This window comes from Felis catus, chromosome A2 (assembly GCF_018350175.1).
Source record: "Felis catus isolate Fca126 chromosome A2, F.catus_Fca126_mat1.0, whole genome shotgun sequence".
NCBI lineage: Eukaryota > Metazoa > Chordata > Mammalia > Carnivora > Felidae > Felis > Felis catus.
This window is the reverse complement of record NC_058369.1, coordinates 11,442,751-11,461,041: the sequence shown is the minus strand read 5'-3', so window position 1 is coordinate 11,461,041 and position 18,291 is coordinate 11,442,751. Positions and strand designations below refer to the sequence as shown.

Genomic DNA, 18,291 nt, shown 5'->3' with positions numbered 1-18,291 from the left:
AGCCTTTTAGCAATTGTTCGATAGTAGCCTCCTTGGAGTAAACACATGGGCATGGGAAAAACCCATGGTGTGGCTTTACACTTCATAGTGGTGGCTCCTGGATCATTGAGAAAGTATGGGGCCACTTCCTTTACCTTCTACAAGGACACTGAGGCCAATGAGATTGGTTTTCCACAAGCAGACTTAGTCTACATACCTCCTCTCAAAACTATCAGGTGCAGGTATATTTTATATAGATAAATTAGAATTCAGTTTGGGGGACAATATGGTTTGGTAGGGGACAATCCACTCATGGGCGTGGGTGTCAGTTGAATGAGATAAACATTTGACTCTATTGAAAAACTGGTTTGAGCTCAACGTTTTTCTTTTTTAGAGGTAAAAGTCACAACAAAATGAGCCATTCACCATTTAAAAATTTTTTTAAGATTTTACTTTTATTTCATTAAAATTTTTTTTAATGTTTATTTTTGAAGAAGAGCACGAGCAGGGGAGGGGCAGAGAGAGGGAGACACGGAATCTGAAATGGGCTCCAGGCTCAGCTGTCAGCAGAGCCTGATGCGGGGCTTGAACCCACAAACCATGAGATCGAGACCTAAGCCGAAGTGGGATGCTTGACCGACTGAGCTACCCAGGCACCCCAAATGATTTTATTTTTATAGAGCACACGCATGAATGGGGGAGACAGAATCCTAAGCAGGCTCCACGCTCTGTGCTGAGCCCCACGTGGAGCTCAATCCCACGACCCTGGGATCGTGACCTAAGTGGAAATCAAGAGTCGGACACTCAACCCACTGAGCCACCCAGGCACCCCTAAGAGATTTTATTTTTTAAAAAAGACTATTTTGAGAGTGTGTGTGCGTGCATGAGCAAGGCAGGGGCAGAGATAATGGGAGAGAGAGAATCCCAAGCAGGCTCCAGCACTGTCACCATAGAGCTCAACAAGAGGCTCAAATTCATGAACCAGATCATGACCTGAACCGAAACCAAGAGTCAGATGCTTAACTGAGTCACCCAGGCACCACTAAAATATTTTAAAGTAATCTCTACACCCAATGTGAGGATGGAACTTAGATCCATGAAATCAAGAGTTGCATGCTCCACTAAGCCAGCCAGGTGCTCCTCCATTAGCCATTTTAAAGTGGACAATGTACTCCCTCTCTCAAAAAAAAAAAAAAAAAAAAAAAAAAAGTGCCTGCCTGGGTGGCTCAATTGTTAAGATGGACAGTGCAGTGGCATCTGGGATACTCGCAATGTTGGGCAGCCATCACCTATAACTGGTTCCAAGACATTTTCCTCACCCTAAAAGGAAACTGTATCCCCATTCTCAATAACCCCATTCCTCCTCCCATCCCTTGACAGCCACTAATATGCTGTCTCTGGATTTATGTGGTCGGGCTATTTCACATAGAGGGAACCATACATCACCTTTTCAGTATGACTTCTTTCACGAAGCATGTTTTTGAGGTTCCTCCATGCTGTAGCTGGTGTCAGTACATCATTCATTTTTATGGCTGAATAATATCCAGTCATCCAATAATGGACATCTAAGTTGTTTCCACATTTTGACTATTGTGAATAGTGCTGCTAGAAACTTTTTCTGTTTTTTAAAGTAGGCTCCACACTAGGTGTGGAGCCCAATACAGGGCTTGAACTCATGACCTTGAGATCAAAACCTGGGCTGAGATCAAGAGTCGAATGCTTAGCGGAGTCCTTAGTTGGAATTAGACCTGCAAATTACAGTTGGTCAAGGCTGTGGTCTCATGTGAAGGCTTGACTATGGAAGGTTATCCCTTCAGTGTTGACAGTGTGGTGGTTAGCGGAACTAAGTTCCTTGCAGCTGCTGGACTGAGGGAAGGCTTTGGCTCCTTGCTGGCTATTGGCAAGAAGCCACCCTCAGCCTCTTGCCATATGGGCCTCTCCTATACAGCAGCTTGCTTCATCAAAATGTGCAAGCTGAGAAAGCAAAAGAGACGAACCAGATGAAAGCCAGTCTTCTGTAACCTGATCGTGAAAGTGACATCCCATCACTTTTCAGAGAATCTCTTTACTACCAGCAAATCACTAGGTCCAGCCCACACTCAAGGGGAGATTACACAAGGATGTGAACACCAGAAGGTGGGGATTCACTGGGGGCCATCTTTGAAAGTTGCCTATCACAGAATTCTATCTAAATCCAGATATAGATGCTTTTCTTATGCACATATTAAGAACGACCCATGTTCCTTGAGCAGAGGAACAGGAGATGTAGGCTTTCGGTCTTGACATGTACTTACACTGATGACAGCAGGTGGTTCCCACCAAGCTTTAAAGCAGGCCTACTCAGGGAGTCCCTGCTAAAATATGTTCCACCAGGCGTCCTTCCCCAGAATAGCCTGGCTTCAACCCTGGTGAAAATCGGTCAAACAAGAAACCTTCCCTTGCTCAGCCAATGCCAAAGAATTTTTTTTAGCAGCTGGAACAGCCTCACTTGGTTCAATGTCACTCATTCTGATGCCATGATGATTCCACAGGGCCTTGAACTCATGGGACTGTCAGTGGCTCGTGACTGAAATTCTACCAGCAACGCTTTTAGCTGCCTCTATGCTTTGGCATCACCAGCCTTCTGTGTGGGCCTTAAACTAGAAGGTGTCTTATGATGTTGCTCATTTCCCGGTCATACATTCAAAAGTTTGTACATTTCAACTTCATCATCTGCCTTTTCTATTTACTTCTCTTGCTCAGGCATGGTTTCTTTACATATGTATCATCCATTCTTTACTTTAAAAAGTTGAAGTACACATTGTGCATTGAACACAAAATGTGCATAAAACACAGGTACAGTTGAATGAATAACTATAAAGTTAATGCACAGTGAAGAGGAACACTTTTCCTACCTGTAAGATGAAAAAGCTCTAGAGACCTCCTACGCAATAGTGTGCTTGTAGTTAGCAATACCACATGCTTAAAAATGTAATAGGGCGCGTGGCTGGCAGTCAGTAGAGCATGTGACTCTTGATCTTGGAGTCGTGAATTCGGGCCCCACATTGGGCCTAGTTTACTAAAAAAAAAAAAAAAGTAACAGAGATCTTGTGCAGGTGAATCAGCAGGACCAGGCCAGGTCATTGATTTGGAAAATATATTAAAAAAAAAAACAAAAACAAAACAGAGGGGCACCTGGGTGGCTCAGTCGGTTAAGCGTCCGACTCCGGCTCAGGCCATGATCTCGCGGTCCGTGAGTTCGAGCCCCGCGTCGGGCTCTGTGCTGACGGCTCAGAGCCTGGAGCCTGTTTCAGATTCTGTGTCTCCCTCTCTCTCTGACCCTCCCCTGTTCGTACTCTGTCTCTCCCTGTCTCAAAAATAAATGTTAAAATAAAAAACAAAACAAAACAACAAAAAAACAGAATATTGCCACACCTTAGATATTGGCTGTACCCACCCACTCCCTCAGCCCTTCCAGGTGATCCTTTTGGGCAACCACTGGTGATTACTTGCTTTTCTTTATAGATTTATTTCCCCGAAATCTTTAGTCTATTCTTGTTTTAAAACTCAACATAGTGGGGTGCCTGGGTGGCTCAGTCGATAGGCGTCTGATTTCGGCTCAGGTCATGATCTCTTAGTTCACAAGTTCAAGACCCTCGTTGGGGCCTGGAGCCTGGAGGCCTGGAGCCTGCTTTAGATTCTGTTATCTCCCTCTGTCTCTCTCAAAAATAAACATTAAAAAAAAAAAAATTCAGCATAGCAACAGAACCATCACATAAGCACAGAGGCCTTGCTTCTTTGATTTCCTGTTATGTTTGCAAGATTTATCCCTGTTGTCTCATGTGGCTGTGATTTGTTCATTTTCATTACATTACAATCTATGCATCCTGCCATGGGTGAACACTGGGCTTGCCTTCAGAGTGGTGTCTTCGGAACAAACCCGTTCTGAACCTTCTTCAGTGTACCAGCAAGTTTCCTAGGGACTGCAATCAGTGGACCATGATGTTCAACGCAGAGCCTCAACTTCGCCCGATAAGGCCATACTGTTTTCTAAAATGAATGAACTACAGGATGGGTGGTATATGAGCACTCCCGCTAGGCTTTTCTTTCACCTCTGTATTTCTTCTTCTTGAGCAGTTTCATCCCATATACCACATCTGCATTTTCTTTCCACTTTGAAACTTTTTATCACTTAAAAAAAAATTTTTTTTTAATGTGTATTTATTTTTGAGAGAGAGACAGACACAATGTGAGTAGGGGAGGAGCAGAAAGAGAGGGAGACAGAGAATCCCAAGCAGGCTCCAGGCTCTGAGCTGTCAGCACAGAGCCTGACGCGGGGCTCAAACTCACCAACCGCAAGATCATGACCTGAGCTGAAGTCAGATGCTTAACCAACTGAGCCACCCAGGTGCCCATCACTTACTTTTTTAATTGCAATTATATGGCTCTTCACGCTAGATCTTTCAGCATCTCATTATTTTGAGTGGGACAGTGAATGATGTTTGTCAAACACTTCAAAACTAAGCAAACACACAGCAAAATACAAATTAATGATGTACAGAAACTAAAGATTACCCTTAGGGCTATCATGCACCTGTTTGTGGCTGAAAGAACTGCAGTGCTCTATTCTGAAGCTTATTTTGTTCCTAATTTAGGAGTTAAATGTTGGCAAGTAAACTGGTGGACACATGTCATTCCTTATTTGTCAAAACTCACAGAATATACAACACAAAGAGTGAGCCCTAATGTAAACTATGGACTTTAGTTAATAATCACGTATCCATATTGGCTCATCAACTATAACAAATGTACCACGCTATTCATATTAATAATGGAGGAAGTCGAGAGGGGAAGTAAAGCAGTATATGGGAACTCTGTACTTTCCACTCAATTTTAACGTAAACCTAAAACTGCTAAAAAAAAAAAAAAAAAAAAAAGAATTAACAAAAAAAATGCAAGTAGAATACCTTCTATATAAGGGTAAATAAATTTCCTAGACTCTCAAGTCTAGAGCAGGGATCAGCAGACTCGGCCTTGGGATAAATCTGGACTGCTGTCTCTTTGTACAGCCTTCCAACAAAGAATAGTTTTTATATTTTTAAAAGGCTGAAAAAAAAAATTAGGGGCGCCTGGCTGGCTCAGTCAGTACAGCATGAGACTCTTGACCTCAGGGTTGTAAGTTTGAGCCCCCGGTTGGGTGTAGAGATTACTTAAAAAAATAAAATTGTAAAAAAAAAAAAAAAAAAAAAATCTAAAGAATAATATTTTAGGGGCGCCTGGGTGGCGCAGTCGGTTAAGCGTCCGACTTCAGCCAGGTCACGATCTCGCGGTCTGGGAGTTCGAGCCCCGCGTCAGGCTCTGGGCTGATGGCTCAGAGCCTGGAGCCTGTTTCCCATTCTGTCTCTCCCTCTCTCTCTGCCCCTCCCCCATTCATGCTCTGTCTCTCTCTGTCCCAAAAATAAATAAACGTTGAAAAAAAATTAAAAAAAAAAAAAAAACAAGAATAATATTTTGCGATTCCTGAAATCGGCATGAAAATCTAATTTTATTATCCATAACACTTTATTGGGACAAAGCCACACCCATTTGCTTATATACTAACTACAGCTACTTTTTATGCTATAATGGCAGAGTTCCAAAGATTGGCAATGGCCCACAAAGCATAGATATTGACTATTGTCAACTCTGGAGCTAGAGAAAAGATGCCGGCAGTTTTCATGGAGTCAGGAGATCTGAGTTCTAAACTGTGTAAATGTGTGATCTTGAGTCATTCACCATCTCTAGGCCCTAACTATAAATTCCAGAATCTAACTTCACAGGCAAGTTCTCATTTGAAAATGGGCATGGATTCAGGCCATAACAAATTGAACACCTCCAGTTTTTCCAAAGCTGATTTGGTTTATAAATTTGTCCTTGCCTTTAAGAAAACACTCTATAGCTTATTATTATTTTTTATTTTTAAGCAATCTCTACACCCAACATGGGGCTTGAACCCACAACACCGAGATCAGGAGTCACATGCTCCACCGACTGAGCCAGCCAGGCACCCCTATTCTTTTTTTCTTAAATGTTTATTTATTTATTTCGAGATCGAGCGAGCATGAGCAGGGGAGGGGAAGAGAGAGAGGGAGAGAGACAAAATTCCAAGCAGGCCTCCAGGTTGTCAGCACAGAGCCCAAAGTGGGGCTTGATCCCACAGTGAGATCATGACCTGAGTGAAAATCTAGAGTCGGACGCTTAACCGACTGAGTTACCCATGTGCCCCAGTGCCCCTACTCTTTTAATCTGGAAAAATACTGGCAGGTATGAAGAGCAAATGGTAAATGTATAGGATCTTCACTATAATACTACTATGATGAAAACTAGAAATGAATTAAATGTTAATAGGAGAATGGCTAAATAAATTATGATCAATCCATACCAGATCAGCCATCAGATAGGTATATCATCTTGGAGTTATCTCCTAATTAGGTAGATCTCAGAGTATTCATGTGGAACGGCTTCTAAGATGTATTAAATGAGAAAAAGCACATTACAAATCAACAAATACGGAACGATCTCTTTTATTTTATAACAACACAACTATTTCTACATGTCGATACATATTGATGCATAAAAAGGTCTAGATGGTGTATAAAGTTGTGGAATCACTATGTTGTACACCTGAAACTAATATAACATTGTATGTCAACTGTGTGGGAAAAAAAAAGCCAAACAAACAAAAAAACAAGGGGCAACTGGCTGGCTCAGTTGGTAGAACATGTGACTCTTGATCTTGAGGTTGTGAGTTCAAGCCCCCTACGTTGAGGGGTAGAGCTTACTTTAAAAAATATATATAAAATGTTGTTTCACACATACAAAAAGACCAAAAAAACCCCCTCTAGAACAGTGCTGTCCAACAGAAATATGTTGCAAGTTACATGTGTAATTTTGTTTTCTCGTAACCACATTAAAAAAGGTAATAGAGAGGCACCTGGGCGGCTCAGTCAGTTCAGCATCCAACTCCTGGTTTCAGCTCAGGTCATGATCTCATGAGTGGTGAATTCAACTCCAACATCGGGCTCTGTGCTGGCAGCGACAAGCCTGCTTGGGATTCTGTCTCCCCCCTCTCTGCCCCTCCTCTGCTCACTCTCTTTCTGTTTCTCTCAAAAATAAATAAATATTTAAAAAAAGTAAAAAGATGGGGCGCCTGGGTGGCACAGTCAGTTGGGCATCCAACTTTGGCTCAGGACATGACCTCGTGGGTTCGTGAGTTTGAGCCCCGCGTCGGGCTCTGTGCTGACAGCTCAGAGCCTGGAGCCTGCTTCAGATTCTGTGTCTCCTTCTCTCTGTGCCCCTCCCCCACTCACACTCTGTCTCTCTCTCTCAAAAATAAAGATTAAAAAAAATTAAAAAAAAAAAATAAAAAGAAACTGGTAAAATTAAATTTAATAATATATTTTATTTATCCCAACATATAAAGTATTATTTCAACAGGTAATCAAATACAAAAAATTAAAAAAATATATTTTATGTGTTTTTTCACATTAAATCTTTTTTTTTTTTTTTTAATGTTTATTTATTTTTGAGACAGAGAGAGACAGAGCATGAACGGGGGAGGGTCAGAGAGAGGGAGACACAGAATCTGAAACAGGCTCCAGGCTCTGAGCTGTCAGCACAGAGCCCGACGCGGGGCTGGAACTCACGGACCGCGAGATCGTGACCTGAGCTGAAGTCGGCCGCTGAACCGACTGAGCCACCCAGGTGCCCCACATTAAATCTTAAAAAATTTTTTTTTAATGTTTTTGAGATAGAGACAGAGCACGAGCAGGGGAGGGGCAGAGAGTAAGGGAGACATAGAATCTGAAGCAGGCTCCAGGCTCTGAGCTGTCAGCACAGAGCCCGACGCCGGGCTCCAACTCACGGGCCATGAGATCACGACCTGAGCTGAAGTCGAACGCTCAACCCACTGAGCCACCCAGGCACCCCTCACATTAAACCTTTGAAGTGCAATGCGTATTTTACACTTACAATGCATCTCAATTTGGGCCAGCTACATTTCAAGCTCTCAATAGCCTTGTGTGGTCCTATCAGACAGCACAGGTCTAATACACCTCGAAGAGATTAACAGTGGTTATCCTGGTGAGGGAGGGGAAGAGATAAGAGGGATACTTAATTTTCCCTCTATATTCTTTTGTATTTTTCAGGTAAAATGGTTAAATGTGTTATTTTACTTAAAACGAGTAATACAGGGGCACCGGGGTGGCTCAGTTGGTTAAGCGCCTGACTTCTGCTCAAGTCATGTTCTCACGCTTCCTGGGTTCCAGCCTTGCATCATGCTCTGTGCTGACAGCTCAGAGCCCGGAACCTGCTTCGGATTCTGTGTCTCCCCCTCTCTCTGACCCTCCCCTGTTCATGCTCGGTCTCTCTGTCAAAAATAGATGAACGTTAAAAAAAGTTTTTTTTTTAATGAATATATATTTAAAGCCATGCAGAATTAGAGTATGTACTTCATGGCTCATTCCTTAATGTTTTTATTAATCTCTTCTGGTTTTTAATACTGCAAACACAGGAATAACAAGAGAAAAAAATAAGAACTTATTCAAAATGTGAACTATTAAAAACAAAATGTTATTAACCTAACTTAACTGGATAAATATTTTCTGAGTTTAAGATCCCTGTGAGGAGTTAGGCTCTGCACTATGGAAGACAAAAAGAATAGGACATTGTCGTTTTAAAAGCTTTTGGAATTGCCTTTGTAGTTTGTATATTCTGTCTAAAATGACGTGTGATTGTAGAGTAAAACAAAAAATTTTATGTGACTGGCAGCTCCAAATTACTTCCAAAAACATCATCAGAAACAAAAATAGACAGTGCAAGAAGACAACTATGGGAAGGGCAGCTTAAAATGGATATATTCTAGTCTTCTTTAAAAAAAAAAAAGTTGTTATTCCATATTCACATAGCCCTGCACACCTTCTTATTCTTTTCCCCTTTCCGATTCTCTTCCACAAATTGTTGAGCGGGCAAAATAAGGAACCAGAAGTTATTCACAAACTTCGATATTCTGTAATACATAATTAGAAGGAAACTAACTAATAAATCAGTTGCAGTCACTTCCTTTATTCCTTGCACTTAATTATTCGTTATCTTATGCTTTGCTAAAATAACGGATGCAATTAAGTCCTTACTTTGCCCGGGACCCAACAGTGATTTATGATTGACCTTGAAGAGTGAGCAAACACTACGACGGAGACAAAACTACTTGCTATTCTGTATTAATATATTCTGAAAGAAGGGGCTGTCGGGGAATTTTTAGACTTTTTTACAGAACAGCATTTGCGATTTCTAAAAGAGGGGGGAATAAAAACGCTAAAAGAGTGACGCTAAGGGCAAAAGGGAAAGGTTTTGCTTTCCCGTTTGAAAAATTTCACAGGATCATCATTTTATTTATTTTTTAATTAGTTAATTTTTTTCAGTAAGCTCTCCGCCCAACGTGGGGCTCGAACTCACGACCCCGAGACCGAGAGTCCCACGCTCCACCGACTGTGCCGGCAAGGCATCCCCAGAATCCTCTTTAAAGCGCAAGCGACCTAACCCTTATCCCCCCACCCCACCCCCTGCCCCGGCCCTGTGGAGCGGACTTGCTCTGCGAGTATCCAGGCCCGGCTGGGGAGGAGGGGGGCGGCTGGAGGGACAGCGCTCCCGGCCCCTCGGACGCCAGCAGCGGCGGGCGGGGACACACGCAGCCGCGGCCCCGCGCACCGTCACCTCCGCCCTCCCCCTCCGACCGGCGCCCGCACCCCCGCCGCGGCTCGCGGACCGAAGGGTCCCAACCTCGCTCAACACACTGCCCCCTTCCCACCCGGGGCAGGGGGCCCTACTCGGCCTCTGCCACGAGTCTCTAGGGTCTTTCCACACCTTCCTCCCTCTCGCCGAGGGTCTCATCAGCAGACCTTTCTTAAATTTTGTTCGTCTCTCTCTGCCTTCAGATCTTCTCAGACCTAGCCTTCAGCCTGAGGGGTCTCCCCTCGGTCCTCTCCCTCGGTCTGCCGAATCCCTGCACCCTCCCCCCCGAGGGGTTCCCCCCCTACCCCGGGCGCCCCCCCACCTCCACTCACCTCGCGCCCGCCAGCTCTCCCGAGCTCGCTGGCGCCGGGCGCGGTCGCGGGACGCGCACGCCGGGCGGCGGCGGGGGGGCCGCGCGCGCAGCGTACGCGGTGACGTCAGTGCGCTGGCGGCGGCGGCGGCGGCGGCGGCGGCGGCAGGGCTGTTTGTTCTGCTCTCCCGCAGCCGAGGAGCCGAAGCGGTGGCTGCGGCGGCAGCGGCTGCCGGCAGTGCCCGCAGGCGAGCGGGGCCTGTGAGCGCGGCGGAGCGGCGGGCGCGGCGGGCGGGCCCCGGCGCCGCGCAGGCAGCCCGAAGAAGAGGGGGCGGCGGCAGCGGGCGGCCGGCGGGGGCGGCGTGCGGCCTAGCGTCTCAGGTGAGGACCGGTGCCCTTCGGGGCGGCGGGCGGCGCGGGGCGGCCGGCGGGGACCCGCGGCGCGGCCCGCGTAACCTGCATTGCGTAATGGGGCCGGTGCGCCAGCACCTACGCCATCGGCGCGGCGCGGGGGCGGGGAGGCCGGGGCGACGCGGGCTCGGGCCTGCGGGCCTCCCGCGTCCGCGCGCCGTGCCGCTTGCGCCCGGCCGGGGCCGCCTGCGCCGTTGGCGTCGGAGTGGCCGGTCGCTCGCGGGTGCTCGGTCGTTGGCGCCGCCGCCCCCCGGCTTGGGCCGGCCGGCGGGGCGGGGGCGCGGGTGGGGGGCGCGGGCGCCGCGGCGGGGCGGGTGGCCGGGGGCGGGCGGGGGGCGGGCCGAAGCGCCCGGCACTTCCTGCCGCCGCCATTTTGTCAAGTGAGGAGGAGGAGGAGGAGGAGGAGGAAGCGGCCGCCGCGGGCTCCGCGGCGCGCCCGGCCCCGGTAAGTCCGGGCCCGGCGTGGTGGCCACGGGCGCCGTTGTCCCCATCCGCGGTCCCCCAGGGCTGGCTCGGACGCTGCCCGGGCGCTCACGTGGGCCGGGCTCAGCGCGCGCTCCCCTGTCGCCTGGGTCCTCCTGCCCGAGCTGGGGCAGCGCGCCCCCGCCCCCATTTCCTCGCCTTCCCGGCGGTCCCCGGAGCTCTGCGGAGAATGGGTCTGGTCCCCAGGGGGAGGGAGGAGGCTGCCGCGGCACGCCTGCCGGGAGACACCCCCGGGGGTGGGAGCGGTGCTGTGTGGGGCGAGCCTGACCCCCTTTACCTACCCACTCCCAGCCTGGCAGCCGTGCGCTGGGCGCTTTGTTTTGCTCGGTCGATGCTCGCTGGCGTCCTTGCCACGGCCTCTTCTGTTCGTTGTGTTGTCTGGGGTGGTGGTTTGGGGTGGGGATGTGGGGGAGTTGTGATTCAGCGAAATAAAATGACACAGCCCCCCCCCCAAAAAAAAAAAAAAAACGGAAACAGCACAACTTCACCCGGCCGCCCCCAAGGCCCGGCCTTGGATGAAAATGGGAAATCCCAGTTTGGTATAGTGGACAGTGTAAATACTTGCATTCAGGCCCGTGGATGAGTCATGTGCTTTTGCTAAGTGGCTGACCTCCCATTTACTCAGGACCACAGCATTGTTTTTTGAAATATTATTTTTATTTTTCACTCCGTGTTTTCTGCAACCTGGTGAGGTGTGTGGTCTTGGTCTTTGGGTTCAATTTGGTGTGTGTGTTTTGGATGCAAGAAGTGACCTCTTGGAGTCTGTGCTTTCTGAGAATTGAAGTGTCTTTGCTTCCCTTTGGGAGGGCTCTACCTGTCCGTGTTTACGAAAACCAAGTCTCTGTGCCTGTAAGTCAGTGGCTCTTTGGTGGTGTAATAATGGTTGGGAGATTTTTATGAATGGGGCTGTCAAGTTCCCTAAGTTGTTAGTCCTTAGAGTTTGTAGTCTGTTAGTGGTAAAGCTATACTCGACAGGATTTATGAATGTTTTCAGTTCTAAGTGGGTTTTGGGAGGTGGTACAGTCTGTTTTATGATCTCGCCAGTAACTTAATAAAGCATTCCTCCTCTCAGTTTAATTTGGGTGGGGATTATCTTTCCTTCAAGGTATTACAGACAACCAAGCTCTTCTCCCCCCAAACTTCAACCTGAGGAAGATAAACCTCTCAGATGGTTCCCATTGACTTAAGTCCAGAAGGAAAAGCGTGATCTGAAACAAAATGCATTGCTCCTCTGTTATCCACCATACCCCTTTCCGTGGTAGGAAACATAGTATCCAAGAGGTCAAGCTGTGGAGAAAAGCACTTAAGTTCATTTTAGTTGGTTTTAACTGGAAGGAGATGATCCCACCTCTGTTGTGTCTAGCTAGAATTCAGCACAGCCAATTTGCTGAAGAGGAGGAGCTCTGCCTACAGATGAACGTTCGAACTTGAAAGGGGCTACATATTAAGGACAAGTTGGCTGTTCTAGGGTGCTAGTATGGCTAGCTTCTCTAGCTTGGATGGGGATAAGGAGAAAAGAAAAACTGCTGAAGAATTGCAAGAGAATTGGCGGCTGCTTTGTAAAATTGCCACTGAATTATTGAATTGTTCAAAGGAATTTAGACTTTGTTTCCAAAAGTTACTCTTTTGAGCCAGTTGTTGTGATCTTTGTACTAAATTGCACTTTTGTTTTTGAAGGTTGGGGGGGATGCAATATTTTTCTGTTACACAATTCAGGTTATTGAATGACTTGAGATTTACAGACCTAGAAGATTGGAGTCCTTGTTATTAATTTAAAGTAAAAACCGTTTGGTACATCAATGATTTGTAGACTCTGGGCTGTTAAATCCTTTGACAACCCGCTGTCATGTGTCAATTGTAAAGTGTTTCAATTTCCGATTTTGAATGAACTTACAAAGTAGATGTTTGTCTTTATGTTCCTGGCAAATGTATAAGAAGGAAAGGAAAGCTTGACATTGGAAAGTGCTACTAATATTTCATAGATCTTTGTGAGTTTTGCTGGTTCGCAAAGACTGCGCGTTTGCAAGGTGAGAATTGTGGGGATTCTTTGCAGATGCTGACAGTTTGTTTTTAATTCATTAGACATGAGTTTGTAAAAATAAAATTTTAAGTTATTTTAATTTTTTACTGGAATGTGAGTTCCATGCGGGCAGGGTTTTGTTTGCTTGGTTTTACCTATTTTAAGTCCGTATTGTATTCTCAGCGCCTAGAAGAGGACCTAAAATATTCTTAGAGTGAACAAACTGGAAAGATAAGTGAGCAAGAATTTGGCATGTCCAGGGGCTCCTCAGTAGTTCACTCAATTAAGTGTCTGACTTTGGCTCAGGTCATGATCTCACGGTTTGTGGGTTCGAGCCCTCTGTCAGGCTCTGTGATGACATCTCAGGGCCTGGAACCTGCTTGGGATTCTGCGTCTTCCTCTCTCTCTGCCCCTCCCCTGCTTGCACTCTGTCTCTCTCACTCTGTCTCTCTCAAAAATAAATAAACTTTTTTTAAAAAATTAAAAAAAAAAAAAGAATTTGGCATGTCCTTAATACCAAATGCAAGTAATTCCTCTTAATATCGTTAGGAGGGGATATGGTTGGTCAGTAGTGATTTGCAAGGAATGTGAATTTTAACTATGATGTTAAGGTCCAGAAATTGCAGTAAACTTGCAGTGTGGCATGCAGTAGCTTCTGTGCACTGTCTACTGTACATTTCCCACTTAGTTTGAAATGTGGTGAGTGGGTTTGGGCTGTGGTTCAGCATTGGCCTGGGAAAAGTATTTTTAAGAGGGAGATGAAGTGGGTAATAAACATGTATGGATAGCATTTCTTAATGTGACTCTCATGTTTTTAATAAAAACTTGATTTGTGCGCGTGTTGTTAAACATTGAGTCTTTTTTTGTTGTTTTTGTTTTGTTTTTGTAAAATTCGGGTTTCATGTGTATATAATTGCCCAATCAGTTTCAAGTGATTAGTTCCTGAGCTCATACTATATTCACGGGGGAGACAAAAAGTGAGTTTTCTTTGATAGGTTCATGTTTTGATGTATTCATTCCCCAACATTTTATTGAGTATAAATTGTATATAACTTGAGCATTACACTATTATTGTAAAATCCCACCAATCTCTTTCTTTTTTTTTAAGTTTATTTATTTATTTTGAAAGAGAGAGAACACGAACGGAAAAGGGGCAGAGAGAGAGAGAGAATCCCAGCAGGCTCTGTGCTGTCGGCACAGAGCCCAACGCAGAGCTGGAACTCACAAACTGTGAGATCATGACCTGAGCCGAAATCCAGAGTTGGATGCTTAACCTACTGAGCCACCCAGGTGCCCCTTTAAAGAAAGAACTGCTTTGTTGAGATACAGTTCACACACGTTACAGTTCCCTGGTTTAAAGTGCACATTTCAATAGTTCCTAGTATATTCAGAGTTGTGCACCGATCACCACAACCAATGTTAGAACATTTGCATCTGTCCCAAAAGAAACCCCTATACATTAGCAGTCACTCTCCATCCATCCCTCCCCCCCTTACCCCCCCCCCCCGCAACACATGGCAACCACTAATCTATTTTCTGTTTCTATGAATTTGTGTATCCTGGATATTTCAAAAATCATACAATATGTAGCCTTTCATGTCTGACCTCTGAGTATAATGTTTTCGTGCTTTGTGCTACAGCACGAATCACTGTTTCATTCCTTTTATTACTGGATGATATTCCATTATGTGAATACATGCCACGTTTTGTTTATCCATTCAGTAGTTGGTGGATATTTGGGTTGTTTCCACTTTGGCTGTTGTGAATGGTGCTGCTGTGAACATTCACGCACAAGATTCTGTGCGGACGTGTGTATTTTCTCTGGGGTAGCTACTTAACAAGTGTAATTGCTGGTCATGGTAACTGTTTGAGGGTGTGCAATGACTTTTTAACTGCCTTGATTTTCTAGTGCTTTCACAAGGGGTTAAAAGAAAAGCTTAATGGGTTATGGGTGTACCCATTACAAAAAAATGAGGGAATGGAAGTGCAAGGATGTCTGCGTGTTGCATGTAGAACAGCCTGCCTAGTTTGATCCCAACTTAGTTTTTAAAAATTGTACATTCTTAGAGAACAGTTTAAAATGCTGGTAAGGCACAGAAAACCATTTGGAAGATGAACCCCAAACTTGTGTTGAAAAGGGTAACTGTTAAAACCCTTAAAATTTCTTTTTCAGCCTAAATAGGCTACAACTTCTCAAACTGCATGCGCACATCTAGCTTAAATCATGGGATATATTCTCTTCTAAAGAAATAGATGAAGTCCATTGTCACAGTTAGGGCAAACAGCCATCTGTCCAATTCTTGACTGAACCCTGAAAGGGAATAGCAGTGATTGGTTTATGTCATTTGAAAATGAGATTGTGAGATTTGTTTTTTCTTTAAGCAAAAACAAAGTAGTTCGTGGTCATTTGAAATAATTTGAAAAATAACAATGTTAACGTTAGATGTCAAAAACTGTCCTTTACCCTCATTTTTATTTCAATTTTTCGTGTTAGTAACAAAATTGATTATACTCTTAAGTTTTCAAAAAACATTACGTTGTGAACATTTCCAGAATGCTCTATTTAAATAGTTGCCTAGATTTTATCATATGAATGTACCATAATTCTATTTTTAGACCTTGTCTTCAGGTTTCCTCCTTTTTCATGTCTAGAGAGGGAATCACTGGATCAGAGGGTGTGCATTCTTTCAAACTTGATACAAATCCGTTTTCCAGAAAAGTTCCATGAATGTCCCATTTCTCCAATCACAGCTTGACACAGGGTCTTGTTTATTTATTTTACTTTTTAAGTTTATTTTTGAAAGAGAGGAAGAGCAGGGAAGGGGCAGAGAGAGAGGGAGACAATCCCAAGCAGGCTCCACACTGTCAGCACGGAGCCTGATGTGGGGCTCGAACTCACAGAATTATGAGATCATAACTTGGGCTGAAATCAAGAGTTGGACGCTTAACAACTGTGCCACCCAGGTGCCCCAACAGAGTCTTGTTTAATAAGGCTGAGTTTTGGTTTTTTGTTTTTTAACGTCCCCCCTCCCCCTCAGAAAGCAATTGGGTAAAAACAGAGCGTCCTCTTTGGTGTGTTCTGAAGGCATCTGAGAAGCAGATGTGTCTTGACATCTTGCTCTTTGACCTTTCTACTCTCTCCTGTTAGACTTGGACTTTGTTTCCTGAAATCAAGCCTCAGAATTCCTAATCAGGTGATAGGAGCCTAGTGTTATCTGAATACTCTGGGGAAGGGTGACTGGAAAGGGCTTAAGCAGCCTGTTGGCATCCAGTCCTGTCTCATTTTTGCTGGCCCACTCCAAAGACTGATACCACAAGCGTGTCACAGACCCCAGTTTGAATCCTGGCCCTGCTGCCAGGATTTCAACCTGTCTCAGCCTCCTGCAAATTTCACCTGCCCATTTTTCAGTTTAGAGTAAAATGAGGCTGTGCCCTCTCGCGGGTAGCTACTACGCACTTGCTGTCATTGCCCAGGGGGAAGAACTGAAGTGCGGAGAGGCAGCCAGGTCTGAGAGTAGAATGCCAGAGGGCCGCGAAGGTGTAGCAGCCGGCACTTCGGGATGTTGTGCCGCCAGGTGCCTTCTAGACGTGCCCCCTCTCCCCCCAGCCTTGTTGTGTCTTCTGAATTGAACTATGAGTGGAGATCATTTGGAGAAGGTGATTTCAAGTGAGGGTTGGATTTTTTGTTTTGGTTGTTTTTTTTTTTTTTTTTTTTAAGTGAGGATTTGTTTTTATCTGATACTGAGATTAAAAGTGGTGGTAGGTAATGGGATTAGGGGAAGTTCAGCTCTGAGGGCATTCACTCTGTGGTGTTGGCTGCAGCGTTTGGGGAAATGATCCAGCCGGGAAAGGTAATGTGTGTTCTTGGGCCTAAAATGTAACTTTTCTATTTCATTAAAAACGGGTTATGTGAGTAAAGGCAGTGGCCAGGGTGCCAGAAGTCGCTGGTGGACTAAAATTTTTCTAGAGCATAAGCACTGCATCTCTCTCTACCTTCTTTGCCCCCTTTGGCCCTAATTTGAATTATGTTGACATCTGAGCTTGAAAAAAGGATTCTGGTCTCCGGGAAGGTTTGTGTCACGAGTTGGGATCTCCCTGGAAGAGAGGCAGGCAGCTGGATGGACCAGGCAAGTGGAGTTCTGGATGGAAAGCTACAGTCCTGCTACTTTGGGCCTTGTTGACCACAAGAACTAGTTGATGTCAGTCACCCTTCCTGGGGACCATCAGGATCCAGTATCACATGGGGGGTTTTTTGTTTGTGTTAAACCCACCTGGAGAGTATCTTTCAGAAATCAGCCAAATCTGAGCATTTGACTGCAAATTAAGGGTACTTGGATGAATATGTCATTTCTCTCTCTTTTTAAATTTTATTTCTTTTGAGAAAGAGAACACAAGCGGGGGAGGGGCAGAGAGAGAGAGAGAGAGGAGAGGAGAGGGGAGGAGAGGGGAGGAGAGGGAGGGAGAATCCCAAGCAGGCTCCTCACTGTGAGTGCAGAGCCCCCGATGTGGGGGTCAATGTCAGGAACTGTGAGATCATGACCTGAGCCGAAACCCAAGTAGATGCTTAATTGACTGAGCTACCCCGGGTGCCCTTCCCCCCATTTTTTCCTTTTGAACTGTGACATAATTACGAAGACTTTTTATAGTTCATTCTAGGTATAGGCTATTCTGTGATCTTTTTCTTGGAGAAGTATTGGCCTGTTTCGCCTAATACAGGAAGTTCCAGGTCTTTGGGCTATGGAGAGCAGACTTGGTTGGAGCTGTGTCACTGGAGAGGAATAACTGTGGAGTCCACTGTCAGAGTTCAGTCCCAGCCCTGACCCCTTCTGGTCTTGACCTCGGGCAAGTTACCTAATGGTTCTAGACCTCAGTTTCCTTATTGGTAAAGTGGGGTCTGTATACCTGAGCATTGGCAGGTAGACAGAAGGTGGGGGGTGGTTAACATCTGTATTATATTTAGATTGAGTGGGGTCTGAAGGGAGTGATTGCTTTGTTCTGCCTGAAGGGCTTTGAGAAAAGTTGTCCAGGCTCTACTTTGCATGTGGTCACCTTCCTTGTCTTGGTGTCCACTTAAGGCTGAAACTCCTTGTTTGTTCCTTGTTGCTGTCAGGTCAAGAGGCACTGGCACACTGTGGAAGCAGTACCAGGGGAGAGGTGTTGGGCTTGGTATTATGCAATTTCCAGAAACAGGAATTAGTAATTCCCACATCCTCATGTGTGACTAATGTCCCCACTTGTCCTACCCCAGGCAGTAACACATAACACATCTGTGGGCAAATTGGCCTTTGAGACTGTTTTTATTTTGTGTTCAAAGGGTGGGGGTGAGATAAATTTGGGGATT

General features: G+C 45.4%; 1 protein-coding gene across 4 annotated transcripts in view; it reads left to right on the top strand.

The window, feature by feature from the left end:
* Positions 1–10,183: 10,183 nt before the first annotated feature.
* The window catches only part of BRD4 (bromodomain containing 4), an 86,781-nt gene continuing 78,673 nt past the window's right edge, over positions 10,184–18,291 (top strand). For 2 of the 4 annotated variants that reach the window (XM_045047402.1, XM_023246621.2), the window contains exon 1: positions 10,185–10,417. The gene's annotated coding sequence lies outside the window, so the exon portion shown is untranslated. Of the gene's footprint in view, positions 10,418–10,779; positions 10,893–18,291 lie in introns of those variants that run through there. The other 2 variants (XM_023246610.2, XM_023246615.2) reach the window with 2 other exon arrangements.